The sequence below is a fragment of the Balaenoptera ricei genome, chromosome 5 (assembly GCF_028023285.1).
Source record: "Balaenoptera ricei isolate mBalRic1 chromosome 5, mBalRic1.hap2, whole genome shotgun sequence".
In the NCBI taxonomy this organism is placed as follows: Eukaryota; Metazoa; Chordata; class Mammalia; order Artiodactyla; family Balaenopteridae; genus Balaenoptera; species Balaenoptera ricei.
Genome location: NC_082643.1, coordinates 27,249,012 through 27,264,696, shown reverse-complemented (window position 1 = coordinate 27,264,696; position 15,685 = coordinate 27,249,012). Strand labels below are relative to the sequence as shown.

The window sequence follows — 15,685 nt, the reverse complement described above, 5'->3', positions numbered from 1 at the left end:
GAGCGGCTCGGCCTCAGTCACCGCGCCGCGACTTGGGGGCTGGCGGTGGGTGGCCGTGGGCTGCGCTGAGTTGGAAGCCTCGCCAGTGCCCAGGTCTCCTCCGCCCGACCTCATCCCGGGCCAAGGCGGAGGAGTGGCACGAGAGACGGGACCCAGGGCGGTGGCAGGCAGAAGTCCGGTCACGCGGGACACCGCCTCCCCCTCTTCCCCCCACCTCCCGGGTCTGAGCCTGGGTCCGGGGCGCCTCCTCCCGCCGGTTAGAAACCCTGTGGTTTCCGCGGCCCCGGCCGCAGCGTGGCGGCGTCGGGTCACCTCTCCCCACCGCGCCGCAGCGGCGCTCCCAGCAGCCCAGGCTGGGGACCGTCCCCACTGGCAGAGGGGCCCAGCAGAAGGTCGGGGTGCGGGGTGGCCGCACCCGGAGCAAGCGTGTTGGGGTCATTTCGGATTGGGCGGCCGGGTCACCAACTCCACTCCATCGGTAGCGGAAAGCGAGCTGCGCCAGTTGCGCGACTGTCGCTGCCGTCGCTGCCTCTATTCGGCCGCCGGTGACATTGGGAGGAGACCGCTGGTAAAGAGCGGAGGAGGAGGAGGAAGAGGAGCAGGGAGGGCTGGGGTGGGGGGACAGAAAGTAGCGATTGTGCCAGGGGGCGTGTGAGCAGCCGGAGAGGCGGCCGCGCTGGTGCAACTTCTCCGGGGCGCGCGCGGCGGGGCGGGGAGCGAGCGCGGAGCGCGGCGGGCGCCGGGAGCCGGAGGGAGGCGCGGGAGCCTCGGGGAGCCGCCTTCAGCGCCCCGCGCCCTGCGCCCCGCGCCCTGCGCCGCCGCCGCGCCGCCGGCTCGCTTCCTCCGGGTTCCCAGCCCCGGGTGCTGAGGCTCCGGTCTATAAATAGCAGGTTACAGCTCCCGCTGGCGCGCACAAGCTGACCCGCGAACGCCGGAAAGTCAGGCTCAAAGTGTCTGCTGCTGCTGCCGCCCCCTACTCCGCCTCCGGGAGAGGTAATTACCCGCCGGGGCTCGAGGGCTCGGCGGGGGCTTCGGCAGGGTGGGCTGGGGGACGGTGGGGGGCTCGCGAGGCGTTCGAGCGGGTCTGAGAGCGCGGGGGCGGGCGGCGGGGGGCGGGGAGCCAGTCTGTTTGGCCTCAAGTTTCTCAGCCTGGCGGCCCCGATAGCCCCCGCCGAGCCCTCGCTCCTAAGCGGTGTGGTGTGCTGTCTCTCCCGGGCTGCCGGGGTACCCCTGACACCCGTGAACCCCCTGGCCGGACGCCCCTTGGCCGGGCCGCGCGCAGGTTCAGGTTCACCGTCACCCTCGCCCCCTCACACTCACTCTGTGGGCCCCGCGTAACTCTGAGCTCTGGCCTCACTGACCTTCCAAGGCGGCGCCCGCCCAGCCTCGCGGTCCTTTTGGAGAGGCTGCGGTGCCCCGGGGAACTCGCTCTCCATCGCCTCCCGGCCGCTAACCTGCCGCCGCCGCCCGCCTCGGGAGAAGCCGTCTTCGAGGCGAGCGGGTGGGGGTGGGGTGGGAGTAAGGGAGATTGATACTGGGGTCTCCGTTGCCCCATGGTTCGGTGTTTCCTAAGGAGCCCCCTCTCCATGGCCACCCCCATTCCACTCCCGGCAACTCATTCCGGCAGAGAAGCCCGGTGCGTCTCTTCTTGGCCACCGAGCATCTCTTGTCCTGCCCCAGAGAGGTCTCATTTTTAAAGGGGTTCGACAGCGAGGGGCCGTGGCTGGAGGGCGGTGGGGGGCCGTGGTCGCGCGGTTGGCGTGGGGAAGTCATTGTTTGGCGTCTGACAGCTGCGCTGCAGGGTCTGCGAGCTCTCTGGCACCTTTGGCAGGGAGGGCCCAGGCCGGGGATGGTTAGGAGCCAGGGGCTGGTTCCTGAATGGACTTTCGGGCTTGTAGCTGGGACTAAGATCGGGATGCTGGAGCCCCACGTATCTGTTTTTGCCCCTCCCTATGCCTCTGAACTCTCCTCCCTTTTGGGGGGTGGTGTCTGCCCCTACACGGTGCAGAGGCACCGGCAGTTTCTGTTTGGGGACAAGGGGTTTATAAGGGCGAGGATGTGCGTATGGATTAGGTTGCCGCTGCCGCCCCAAACTTACTGGAAAAACCCGGGAGGGTTCTTTTCTATTACTCTCGTTTTAATGATGCAGATTAACTTTGCCTGTCTCCCCCCAATCCCCTCCGCCGGGAACTAGGTTTCCTCCCTCTTTCTGAGGTGTGTTATTTGAGGTCATTACATTTTATGACTCCAGGTGTTACATTTTACATATCTCCTTCCTCTCAGTGTGACAGAACCTGTTTGTAAAGGTGTGGCTCTATAAAATAAGTGAAAGCCTGGAAGACAGGGGGTAGATTGTCTTCTTTCCCTCGAGATGGGCACTAGATAGCCCGTTTGTAGGTGTAGGACTACATTTCCAAGACCTTGGCTTGTCATAGGAGTTTTCTTAATGGGTTCTGGACCAGCAGTAGTAGTAATCTGACGATGCTAAAGCAGCATATAAGGTGCAAGGAACCACCGACAGGGCAGCTGGCTAGTGCAAGAAGTTGAGTAAAAAGAGGATTGAGTAAGTGGGCACTGTCTCACTTAATAGACAAAGAAATGCATGATCTTGTGTTCCTTTGTGATATACCCCAGTAGAGCATTGATGTGACATCAGAGTATATGATCAATGGCTTTGTAATACGTACTTGAGCGTTAAAAATTGAACCTCTTGGATTTGTAGTCATGTAAAACGCGACTGCAGTGGAATGCTTTTCCAATGTATTTCTCTAAAATGTGCTTTAGAACATTGTCCTTGAAAGGTTATGAGAGTCTAGATCCTCAGTGTCTTTCAGAAACATATGTGCTGCTTGAAATACTGCTCGTATTTTTGAAGAATATTCTCTGTGATTAGGCAAATCAATATTTATTTGTGATAAATTAATGACCAGTTAGGATGTACATATTTATAACGGTGTTTTGTTTTTGATCCATTGATAAAGTATAAGAAAAACCAGATAGACCAAGTTTAGTCTTGTTCCTCCAGCTGTTTAAAGAAGCACATGGTCAAAGTTATAGGCAGAAAGTACTTTCCAAATGTTGGGTTTGAGCTTCACTTTGGGGATGCAAATCGACTGAATGACTTCATTCCCCTAAGGTAAGGTTTTTGTCAAAATGCTCATAAGATAGACTCATCAGTTAAATTTGATTATAAAATAATGCTATTATATTTGAGTGGTGTGAAATGGAAAACTCCTTAAGCTTAGGGAAAAGCCAGATATTTGTTCTAAATTGTGCAGATTGAAAGCAATTCATTTCCTTTCTGAGACCTGGGAGTTTCTTCTAGTACAAGTAATATTAATTCGCACATGGGTGACAGAGGCTACTTTCACTACTTTGAGGCAAAACCCAAGAGGGCAGTTCTCCTAAAGACAAAGAAAAAAGTGCAAACTGATCTCATATCTCTTAGCAACTGAATAGATGTCAGTTGTCAGGTAATTACCTGACATCTGAGAATACAAAGTTAAAAAAGTTATGAAATAATTAGTGAGCAAAATGCTTACTGAATATGTTACATTTTCTTATTTCATAGTGCACAATCCCCAGCCAGTACTAATATTAGAGATATAAATATCATAATTTTTGTAATCTGTGTGGAATAAATTCTTGTCTTTCATAACCATGGGGATTTTAATAGCTAGAAATGTGCTGTTTTAAATAATCTCAAGTTTAATGTTAATGTTCATTTGAAAGCTGTATCTGCCTCTTCTGTATTCTGTATCTTAATTTTTCAATGTGTTCTATCTATCTTTCTAAAGCCCTAGGGAATGTGCTTCATAGCCACTTTGTTACTACTTTTTAATATTGAGTTAGAAATCTTTGATTATAAAGCTCTTTAGGATACACAAATATACATACTTTCATATTCAGGCTAAGAAATGAGGTTATTAGACAAATAATTTCAGTTTAAACATTTATTTTTAGATAAATCCAAATGATAATGCCATGGTTGCATTTTTGTGTGCAAGATGCACATAGCTTTTGTTTTCCAAAACTTTAAATGCAGTATGTATTGATACCTAGAAACACATTAAAATATGGAAGAAAATTTTAAGCAATCTTGAGAGTCCCAGGCATTATTATCATTTGAATCAAGACTCGTTAGTTCACTTACTTTATATGTTTTCATGACCTTGTCGACCAATAGGAGCATTTGAAAAGGCTTATGAAGTTTTATTATTATAATTATCTCGTTTGTATACCTGCAACTGCTGTGGGATTTTTCTTATATAAGGGACAGTTGTAACCACTGTCTTGTGTCCTAGAAGTATCTTGTTAATACATGGTATACCATAAGGCCGGTGGAATATCTAAGAGCTGCAACTTCAGACTTGTTTTTTCCAATTGACTTTGTAATTTTGTCGAACACTGATAGATGTAATCCCAACATAGTGTGAAGAATTGGATTTCAATGTAATATGTGTTCTTAAATCATGTTTTCCAAACGGAGTTTCTTACATTGCAATATTTTGAGTAAGTTCTGTCTTTTGCATTGGCAGCCATGCCAACTAGGTGTCCTAATTGTGTGGAGAGGCCTCAAAATAGCTCTATGCAGAGCTAAGTGGAATAGACTTGGCAGTATTCATTTGGTTAAGCTGATTAAAGGAAGTAGTGAGAAGTTGTCTAGATCATGTGGCTGTGATCAGAGATTCCTTTGGGAATTATCTAAATTAATGATTTCAAGGGGATGGAGGCAACACTTCCCTCAAAGGTGAACTTCTCCCTCCTTCTCCCACTCCCTCCCTCCCTCCCTCCGTCCCTCCCTTCCTTCCTTCCTTCCTTCCTTCATTCCTTTCCTTCCATCGATTTGTCTCTTATCTATCTTTCTTTTTCTACCTGCCTTTCTGGTTGTTAAAATGAAGCACTGCAACAGGCCTGATGTTGAAATTGCTGAGCTATGTGCTCTATTTTCCACATTGCCAAGGATGGAGAGAAGTTTGTGGGATATACAGGCGGCCTTAATACTCACTCTGCATTTGAATTATCGGAGTAACAACAACAATGAAAAATGTCTTCCAAGATCAACATAAAATATAGTTCTTTAAAATTTCCATATATGAGTTGTTTTAATATATCATGGATTTATAAATTATAAGTACTTTAAAAGGAGAAACAGATTTTTATGTGTCTCAAAACGGAGTGTGATTTTTAAAAAGTTAAGCAGCAAAGGTTTAAAGGGAATCCTCTGAGCATTTTTCATTATAGCAAACTTAATGGGCAAAAATATGAGTCTTTCACCTTTCACCTTACTTCTTAAAATAGGTAGCTACAGTGCATTAAGTAGACCAAACTGGGGACTACCATTGTAGACTACAATGAAGCAAATAAAATGCACTCCCTTACCCATAGCAAAGTTCTCTATAGCAACTCTTTCTTTAATCCAGTCTTTCAAACATTTCTCATTTCATTTTCTTGGGGCTTTACTCTTCTAGCCAAAAGATCAGAGATGAGCCTGAGCAATTAGCACAACCAAACCATAAAAATTATTCACCGCTGGGAAAATAAAGTAGAACTAAAAACCAGTGACATCTTAAATTGAAGTTATAACCTGTAGATGAGGGGAGATTATAGCTATGTCCTTAAGAAAGCTTGGAAGTATCATTAGTGATTATTTAACATCCTACAAAGCCCTTTTGAACATTTTCATATACCGAACTTGCTAGATAACAACATATTCCACTTGGAGCATTGGCATATATCACATTCATAATAGAATATGTTACATACTTGCTGCACAGTATTAAAAAAAATCACCCTTTAAAAAAATTTCATGTCTTCATTAACAAAACCCATAACTTTTTATATTTACTAATCTAATCAGATCTTTTTTACCTAAATTTACGAGACAGAGATGATTTTATGGTATGTGTAATTTCATTTCTCCCTAATAGCTTTCTTCTCTTGAAGCAGTTATGAATAAATATGTTCCAGAGCTATGTTTTTTGGATAAATTTGCTTTAAAATAGAGCATCTCCACTTTCCTGAAGGCGTCCATTGTGCATTTGGAGTGAAAGAGACAGCACTAGGTGGCAGTGTGCAATGCTTAGTAGCCTTGGGTCTTTTTAATTGCAATATATTCATTATTAAAGCTGTTCTTTTACACAGAATTTATTTATATCACGGGCGAGCTAATGAAATTAAAATCAACAGGCAGCTAAATCCTTAGCAGTATATGTAGAAGATCTATTGTTTGTAATACTTTAAAGATTTGATTGTAATATTTAACACACTCTGCTTTTATGTGGGGTCTGCTCGTGTGGGGAATTCTTAGCAATTAATTGAACTAAACGTGCCAGAATTCTGCTTATGACTGGGTAAGAAAAAGGTAAAGACAAAATTAAGTGAACATGGTAGAACTCTTCCCCACCCCCAGTATGGTCATTCTAAAACAGACATTGTATTAACCATTTGCATTTTAATCCTAATCCTCTCATTACACAGGCTGAGCAAATTCTTTTTTCTAGGTGTTGAAGGCTATAATTCTTAATTTTTCCTCTATCTTATTGTCCTTGGGACAATGCAAAAAAGAAAAAAAAGTGCAGATTGTCTCCCTGACACTTCAGCAGTTCCCTAATGTCCTCTGTAATAGTGATGGCCTGGCCATCACAGTGACCAAATTGGATTAGCCACGTAGCACTCTAATTTACTTTATTGTGACAGCTGAAATTTATCCAAACCATTTCTTCTTGGTTTATCTGGATGTCAGCATCCCTTTCTTTGGCTGAATGACTAAATCATGGGCCATGGCAGAATTAAAATTTATTCCATCCTCCGTGCACCAGAATGGGTCCCGTGCATAGTGTAGCCACCTGATTGGAACCTCCTCAAGGTCAACAGGGTAGGTGTTTCAAACCATGTTCACTGGATGGGGCAGTTGTGGGAATGGAAACCAAGGGAAAAATTAATCAACATAAATTTGCATAATTAAGAAATATACTTCTTTTAAAAGACTTTTTAGTACTGTGTAAAATTTTAAACATAATAAAAAATAGTACAGTGAACTCTCGTGTTCCCACCAGCCAACTTCAGTAATTGTCAAATCATGGCCATTCTTGTTTCATCCACAGTCTCACTAGCTTTTCCCCTTTCTGCAGTTTTGGGAAGCAAATCCTAGAAATTATATCAAAGGAAATATACTTGTGAAGCAGTTATTTACAAAAATAGGTATCATATGAAGGGCAAGTTAAAAAAGATTACTAAAGTAAGAACACTACATATTTCAACTAAAAAATTAGGAATCTTGGCATTAGTTAAATTATGCACAAATTATGAATTTGTTTCTGGAAAATATGTCAGACTATATAATTAAGGAATTGATTTCAACTTAGGTTCTATGTCGTATTTTTTTAATCAACAAAAGTGTGCAGTAATGTTCCTTGAACATGGTAGGTAGTTAGTACATGCTTGATAAACCAATGACTGCATTAGGCTTCTTAGATTAAAACAAATAACTGACTGTCTGCATACCTTGTCACTACAGTTCTCTTATGTAACATTTTACTTCTAAAGAGGCAGACATTGTAGACAACAGCAGGCCCTTGGCATGCGAGAATTTAGTTTGCAAGAGTCAAGATTTTACCAGCTGTCTTAAATTACTTACACGTAGTAATCTATAATTTTGCTGAAGTGTGAATTTAAATCACACAGTCCTGGAAACTGGCCTTTCAGTGAATGAGCCCAGCCAGTGGGCCAGTGGTCATACCTCCAGGTGATTTTATGCTCTAGGTAACATGGCACTTCACTTTCTAGAGCTAGTTATCCCTGGTGAGTGTGTTTGAGAATTTGGCAATCTGAGAAATCGTTTGGTCCTCCCCTTTGAAAATGTCATGAATCTCCTAAAATATACCTGTAAGATTTTGTGTTGAGTTGAAATTTTAAATGAGTAGGATTTTTTCAGATTTCAAAAAATTGACAGTAACCATTATGTATAAATCATTATGATATTATGTGTCTAAGAGAAAATATAATTCCATGGTAGAGAAAACAAGTATTTTGTATCTAAAGGGTTTAAGCCATGCCATACTTTTCATATGTAAAAATTATATAAGGAACAAAGGCCCTGTATAATTTTCTTAATACTAGACAGATAATTTTTTTGACTTTTTTGAAATTTACTATAATGTTTTCTTTCCTGGGCTGTGTTTTAAAGACTGCCTCCCAATTTATTCATGCTATTCATATTCCGATTTCTCACTTTATATTTTGGGTGGGAGTGAAGAATGGTACATACTCAGAATAGTGTAACAAGAAATAATTGAGCCAGTTGGCTTCCAGTTGATGTTTTTTTTTCTACTCATTTTTTTTCCAGATTATAAATGTAATAGATCTCCATTGAAAAAATTTTGGCAAGTAGAGAAAAGTCTAAAGAGGCAGAAAAAAATCATCCAAGGACATATTTTTAGTGTTTTATCATATTTCTTTCTAGAATCCTGTGATCCTTTCTAGATTTTGTGATTCTTCTACAAAAGTTGAGATTATAGTACGTGCATGCATGTGTGTGTGTGTGTGTGAAAATGTCTTGATTTTTTTTTCCACTTAGAATTCTGTTGTTCAATTCAGTTTAGAATTTGATTGAGCACCTACTGTGTGCCAGGTACTATGCTAAGCTCTTTTCTGGTTTACAACAATGAATAAAAAAGAAAATCACTTTTCCTGTGCCTGTAAACACTGCTCTAACCTTTTCTTTCTTTTTTTTTTTTTTTAAATTGCCATCTGGTAGTTAAGCATACAAATCACTATCATTTGTTTAGCCATCCTTGCAACTTTGACTTTTTGGCATTTTTTTCCTGTTCACACACTGTGATGAATCTTTTCTGTATGACCTCATTTTCTAATATCCCTTGTCTATCATTTTTACTGTTTTCTTAGGAATGATTCCTAGAACTAGTATTCTAGATAAAAAGTATAAACCTTTAAAAAATTCCTTATACGTATTGCCAAACTGCTTTTTAGAAAGACTGCACCCATTTTCATTCTCCCTGGAAGTACATAAGTCACATCTCCATCCTCACCAGCACTGAGGGATATGATTATTTTTTATTAAGTTTGTTAATTGGAATGAGGAAGATGATTTTAACATCAACCACAACAAGAAAACTTATTGCACACCTCGTGCAGCCCATTCATCAAACAAGACCTTTATCTATATTATCTCATTTAATCTTTGCAGCAACTGTAGGAGGAGGACAATGTTACCATCCCATTTTAAAGGTTAGGAAAGTTATATTTTGAGAGGTTAAGTGGCTACCCCGAAGTCACACAGTTGGTAAGTGGTCGAATTGGGTCTTGGACCAAGACTGATTTTACTGTAAAGTCTAGGCTTTGAACTACTGCATTCTTCTCCTATTGTTTTATTAAGTGAGGCTGAACATTTTGTTGTTGTTGTTTCAAAGCTCCAAATTTTTAAATTTGATTTATTTATATATATTTATTTTAATTGAATGATGGTTGATTTACAGTGTGTTAGTTTCAGGTTATGGCAAAGTGCTTCAGTTATACATACATATATATTCTTTTTCAGATTCTTTTCCATTATAGGTTATTACATGATATTGAATAATGTTTCCTGTGCTATTGACTAGGTCCTTGACATTTGAGGCTGAACATTTTTGTAATGCTTATTTTCATTTGTACTTTATTTTAAATATTAATTTATATTTTTAGCATTTTTGCATATTGGGACCTTGGTTTTCTTTTCATCAATTTTAGTGTCCTTTATGATACTGTCTTTTTGTCATTTATGTTATCTGTATTGCTTTGCTTTCTTTTAACATATGAAAGTTGAAAATGTGTGGGTTATTAAGTTGAATGTCATATTTCTCCCATTGTATTTTTGTTTTTTTGCTTAGATAATACTTTCTCATTTATAAAACAGATTAACATTTACCTAAATTATTCTTCCCCTAAAACAATTTACATCTAATTCTTTAATGATTTTTTTATCACTTTTCCACCCAACATTGTTTTGGTGTATGGTGTGAGATAAGAATTAAATTGATTTCCCTCCTAATAACATTTTTCAGCAGCAGTTTTTTGAATAATGCATCCATTTCCCACTTATTTGTGATTCTATCACATCATGTTATCTAATTCTAGAGGTAAACACATAGACACACACACACAGACACAGACACAGACGCGCACGCACACACACACACACTCCCACATAGTGGGTTTCTGGTTCTGGTATACTTACTTCATTCTAGTGTTCTGTCAGTAGTTTTTATTAATATTTCACAGGTTTAGATGTTGTTATTTGCTTAATACCTGGTAGTATTGATGCTCTCTACTTGTTTATTTTTCTGTAGCTTTTAAGACATTCTCACTGATATTTCTTCTGGACTCTTTCTAGAATAACTTGGAAAAGTTACCCTCACATATTTTTAGATTTTAATTGAAATTTGAGTGTATAAATGGAATTGAGGAGAATTGGCAACTTAATGGGACTTAGTCTTCTTGTAAGCAACCTGGTGTGCCTCTCAGTACAGTTTTGATTTGGAGGGTTTTTCATGCTATATGTAAGAGCCTGTATTAGACATCAATCATTCTGTCTAAGTATTTTCCTTTTTTAGTATTCATTCTCCAAACTGACCAGGGAATTAGGCAGCATGCCCCATGCACCATGGGCCCACCTTAGCTTTGCCCATTCCTGTTCATGTGTTTGGCTTAATGGCATCTCATTGTCCAGGAAAGGGAGGGGCACACGAGGCTCGAAAGCTTCTCTTTCCCATTATTGGGCCACAGCCGTGCTCTTAACATATGTTTATTTTAAATTATTTTACTTAAATTAGCCTAAGAAGATACATTCAGTATAAATATTTAAAATATCAAAATGTGAGTTCTACTTCTTCAACAGCTTACCAAGGAAGTATCATAAAATTGTCCAAAAATTTGTAATACCTGTAAATCAAAAAAATATAATCCAGCAAACATTGCTCAGTTTGATATTTGGTTTCCAGTTGTCGAATCTGGTGAAAGTACCTCTAAGATCATCAGTTTTGGCCCATTACAATGGAGCGACAGGGTTGGGTAACTAGCCTGAAGCTATAGCTCATTTGTTTGGGTCTGTGCTCCAGTTATAGAGATTTAAAAAAAAAATGAATATCCAGAAAGATTTTTATACACACAATTTGTTTATGTCTTTTTAAAATGCTACATAGCTATATACTCCAGCTCTCTTCCATTGACGGGTGTATAAAACAGTTTGCTTATTGGAATCATGCAGAAGAGAAAGCCTTGCTTTTATGAACATGAGTCCTGCAGGTTTTCTTGAAGCTGAGACTTGTCTATCTCAGGCTAATGGACCCCACATCTGCTGGTGCCCTGTCTCAGGAAGCTGCAGATAGACAAGTGGGAGAAATATTGTGTGTGTGGAGGCATCTTCAGGCCTGCTCATCCATACCCCCAGTTCAGTTATATTATTTTCAATGACAGTTCTTCTGCGTAGTGGAACTTTGCATGTAAGTTACATTCAAGTTACAAACATCGGATTGTGGTAAGAACCACCTTCATCTCTCTGTTTAAAACTGTGAGGACTTCCGCATGGACGGGTCACTAAGTCAGATTCTACTAACATCCACTTTCCATTTCATAGACTAGATCATTGAGCTCAACAACAAGTGAAAGCAAGTGAAAAGCTTATAATTTGCTTCTGTTAAGACTTTCTAATTTCCATGCTTAGGTTCCTGTATTTCTTTTCAGTTGAACGCTTGAAGCAACAATGCACTAGCAGTGATGAAAGTCCTCTCAAAGCCTCGGGAGAGTTTTTCTCCCACTGGTTTAAATTTCCCTGTCAAAATTTCTCAGGTAATGTGATACTGCGAAAGAGCGTGTGAGAGAGAAAAAGATCGACCATTGTAGACAGGGCAGGGCAAAGACACTGCAATGGGGTTGTAAATCATATGACACTTATCTTGGGATTCTAACCCATACAGACCTATATCTCCATAGTGTTTCTGCATCCAGCACATAAACACTAATTGTAATTTTAAAAATGATTTAAAAAATCACTGAAAAATACTGTCTTAGTTCAAGAAGACACCTCTAGTTTAACTATTTCCCTGCACCATTTTAGGATGACCAAGGTTTTATTTATTTATTTATTTATTTGATTGAAGTATAGTTGATTTACAATGTTGTGTTAGTTTCTGCTGTACAGTAAGTGACTCAGATATACATACATATATATATTCTTTTTAAAATATTCTTTTCCATTATGGTTTATCATAGGGTTTTGAATATAGTTCCCTGTGCTATACTGTAGGACCTTGTTGTTTATCCATTCTATATATGATAGCTTACATCTGCTAACCCTAAACTCCCACTCCATCTCTCCCCTAACCCCCTCCCCCTTGGCAACCTGTTCAACCCCCTCCCCCTTGGCAACCTGTTCTCTGTGAGGATGACCAATGTTTTGATATGCTCAGGGCTGGTGGATTTCAGTGCTGAAACCTGGAGAGACCTGGGCAAATGGGCTGGTTGGTCACCTTATCATCACAAACACGTTTGAAAAGTATAGAGAGATTAACAGGTAGAAGTTTTCAAATAATCTATTGTGCTCATTAGAAAGGAGAGATAGTTTTTGGTATGTGAAAGTGCTACTTGAACATTCTATGAATAATAATCACCCCAGGATGATACAAAATCTGGACTCAGGTTGTTCTTTTCTGGCAGAAACTGGATATTTTTAATTTATGTACTTATTTATTCATAATTTATTCCCTGCACACTTCCAAAAATGATTTGAGATGGTTTACAGTAAAACAACATAAAAAGATACTGAGGTTTTTTTTGTTTTTTTTTTTTAATTTTATTTATTTATTTATTTATTTTGGGCTGTGTTGGGTCTTCGTTTCTGTGCGAGGGCTTTCTCTAGTTGTGGCAAGCGGGGGCCACTCTTCATCGCGGTGCGCGGGCCTCTCACTGTCGCGGCCTCTTTTGTTGCGGAGCAACAGGCTCCAGACGCGCAGGCTCAGTAGTTGTGGCTCACGGGCCCAGTTGCTCCGTGGCATGTGGGATCTTCCCAGACCAGGGCTCAAACCCATGTCCCCTGCATTGGCAGGCGGATTCTCAACCACTGCGCCACCAGGGAAGCCCCGATACTGAGTTTTTACAGCAGTTCAATACTAATGCAAAAGATATATTTTGGAGCTTGACTAAAAGTACCATGCCTTAAAAATGAAATTTGATAATATGAATACTAACCAGTACGAGATCTGAGGTACTCTAGGTAGAAACACATATGGGGACCTTTAAAAATCACTACCCAAATCCCATGATTTTGGATAAAAAAGTAGCAATTTTTTGAACAATGATTTGATGTTATAAGGTTCCCACGAGACAGTCTGGGTGAGCTATTTTGGAGAGGGCCCAATAGACAAGAATTCTGAGCCCATCCAAACAGGACTGGCGGCTTTCTTTCACAGGCATGTTTTTGATTCTGTCTCCATACATTCTAGCTTTAGACACATTTGTGTTGCATTGAAAAGACTGTTGCATTTATTTAAAAGACCTACTGTAAGACTTTGTTCCTCCAAATCTAGGCTGTAGTGATTTTGGGAAAGTCATTGAAATCTACCTGAGCCTGTTTTCTCATCTATTAAGTACAGATAATAATAACTATCTCAGATTTGAAGTGAGAATTAAGTGGGACTGTATACAAAAACTATAAATTACAATTTATAAAATATACTATAAAAGCATGGTATTAAATATATTGACAACCACTAATGTGATTATTATTCTATTCTATATCCTATACTCAGAATGATTATTTGGGACTCAGTTACAGCTTGACATGTAACCAAGAAAACTATATAGATTCAGTGTCCACTCTGATGAATTTTAAGCATAGCCTCCTAATCTGTAAACTGGTTCATGAACACCCACCTTGCAAAGATGTTATGAGGATTAAATACAATAAGGGATGTAAAGCACACAGTGTCAGGCCATAGTAAGTCTTCAATGAGTAGTAAGTCTTCAAGCTATTTTATTACTGTGATTAATAGTTTTTATTTTTTATGAATGAATGAGGAATTGAGATATTAGAGTTATCTGATGCTATATTTTCTAAACTTTCGACAGTAGAATTTTAAATGAAATCTAAAATCTCAGTGTAGAAAGTAGACATACAAACAATATTTTATTAGCATAGATGCATTTTGTAAGTTCACATTTTAAAAATATGCTTATTGATAAGGTCAATCAATGAAAACAAGGAGGTTCCTTTGCTGAACACAAATACGCAAACTTTGTGCTTATAGATAATATTTGAGCAATTATGTCTGCTCCATCATGAAATATATTTTTTACTTATTTGTTTTCTTTCCTTTTTAAAATTTGGTGTCTTTATTTGATTTTGGTTTATTTGGTATTTTTATTTTGTGCCTTTGTTTGGTTTATACAGTTTCTTCCTCTAGATTGCAAATTTCTTTTTTTTTTTTGTATTTATATATATGATTTTAAAATATTTATTTATTTTTAACAATTTTTATTGGAGTATAGTTGCTTTACAATGTTGTGTTAGTTTCTGCTATACAGCATAGTGAATCAGCTATACATATACATGTATACGTATATCCCCTCTTTTTTGGATTTTATTCCCATTTAGGTCACCACAGAGCATTGAGTTGAGTTCCCTGTGCTATACAGTAGGTTCTCATTAGTTATCTATTTTATATATAGTAGTGTATATATGTCAATCCCAATCTCCCAATTCATCCCACCCCTCCTTCCCCCCTTGGTATCCATATGCTTGTTCTCTACTTTTGTGTCTCTATTTCTGCTTTGCAGATAAGTTCATCTGTATCATTTTTCTAGATTCCACATATAAGTGATATCATACGACATTTGTTTTTCTCTTCCTGACTTACTTCACTCTATATGACAGTCCACCCACATCTCTGCAAATGACACAGTTTTGTTCCTCTTTATGGCTGAGTAATATTCCAGTGTGTATATGTACCACATCTTCTTTATCCATTCCTCTGTTGATGGATATTTAGGTTGCTTCCATGTCCTGGCTATTGTAAATAGTGCTGCAATGAATATTGGGGTACATGTGTCTTTTTGAATTATGGTTTTCTCTGGATATATGCCCAGGAGTGCGATTGCAGGATCATATGGTACTTCTATTTTTAGTTTCTTAAGGAACCTCCGTACTGTTCTCCATAGGGGCTCTATCAATTTACATTACCACTAACAGTGTAAGAGGGTTCCCTTTTCTCCACACCCTCTCCAGCATTTATTAGATTGCAAATTTCTTAAGGATTGGGAGCATCTTCAGTTTTATCTTTTGGACCCAGTGCCCAGTAGAATGCATGGTACATGGTAGGCCTCAAAAACGTTTTGTGGGTGAATGAATAATCAGCATAGTGAGGCTTATTCTACCTGAGAAAAATTATTGTGTTTTTAAAGGTGTAAGGGTATGAAAAGGACAGGAAATGAAATATCAATTAATAAACTGACTGATCTAAAAATAACGCCTTCTTGATGAAGGTCTAGAAGAACTTTAATCTATTAGTAGAGCTCTTGCTACACCAGGGAAGATTCTGGTCTTGGAAAAGTCTGTGTATGTGTGTATGTGTGTGTGTGTGTGTATGCACACATATGTGTGCTCCTTCATGCATGTGGTTTTGTGAGAGTGAGT

At 39.9% G+C, this 15,685-nt stretch overlaps 1 protein-coding gene across 4 annotated transcripts in view; it reads left to right on the top strand.

Annotated features, from left to right (window-relative positions):
* The first annotated feature begins 295 nt into the window (after positions 1–295).
* The window catches only part of INPP4B (inositol polyphosphate-4-phosphatase type II B), a 758,305-nt gene continuing 742,915 nt past the window's right edge, over positions 296–15,685 (top strand). For 2 of the 4 annotated variants that reach the window (XM_059922530.1, XM_059922532.1), the window contains exon 1: positions 831–993. The gene's annotated coding sequence lies outside the window, so the exon portion shown is untranslated. Of the gene's footprint in view, positions 569–830; positions 994–15,685 lie in introns of those variants that run through there. The other 2 variants (XM_059922531.1, XM_059922536.1) reach the window with 2 other exon arrangements.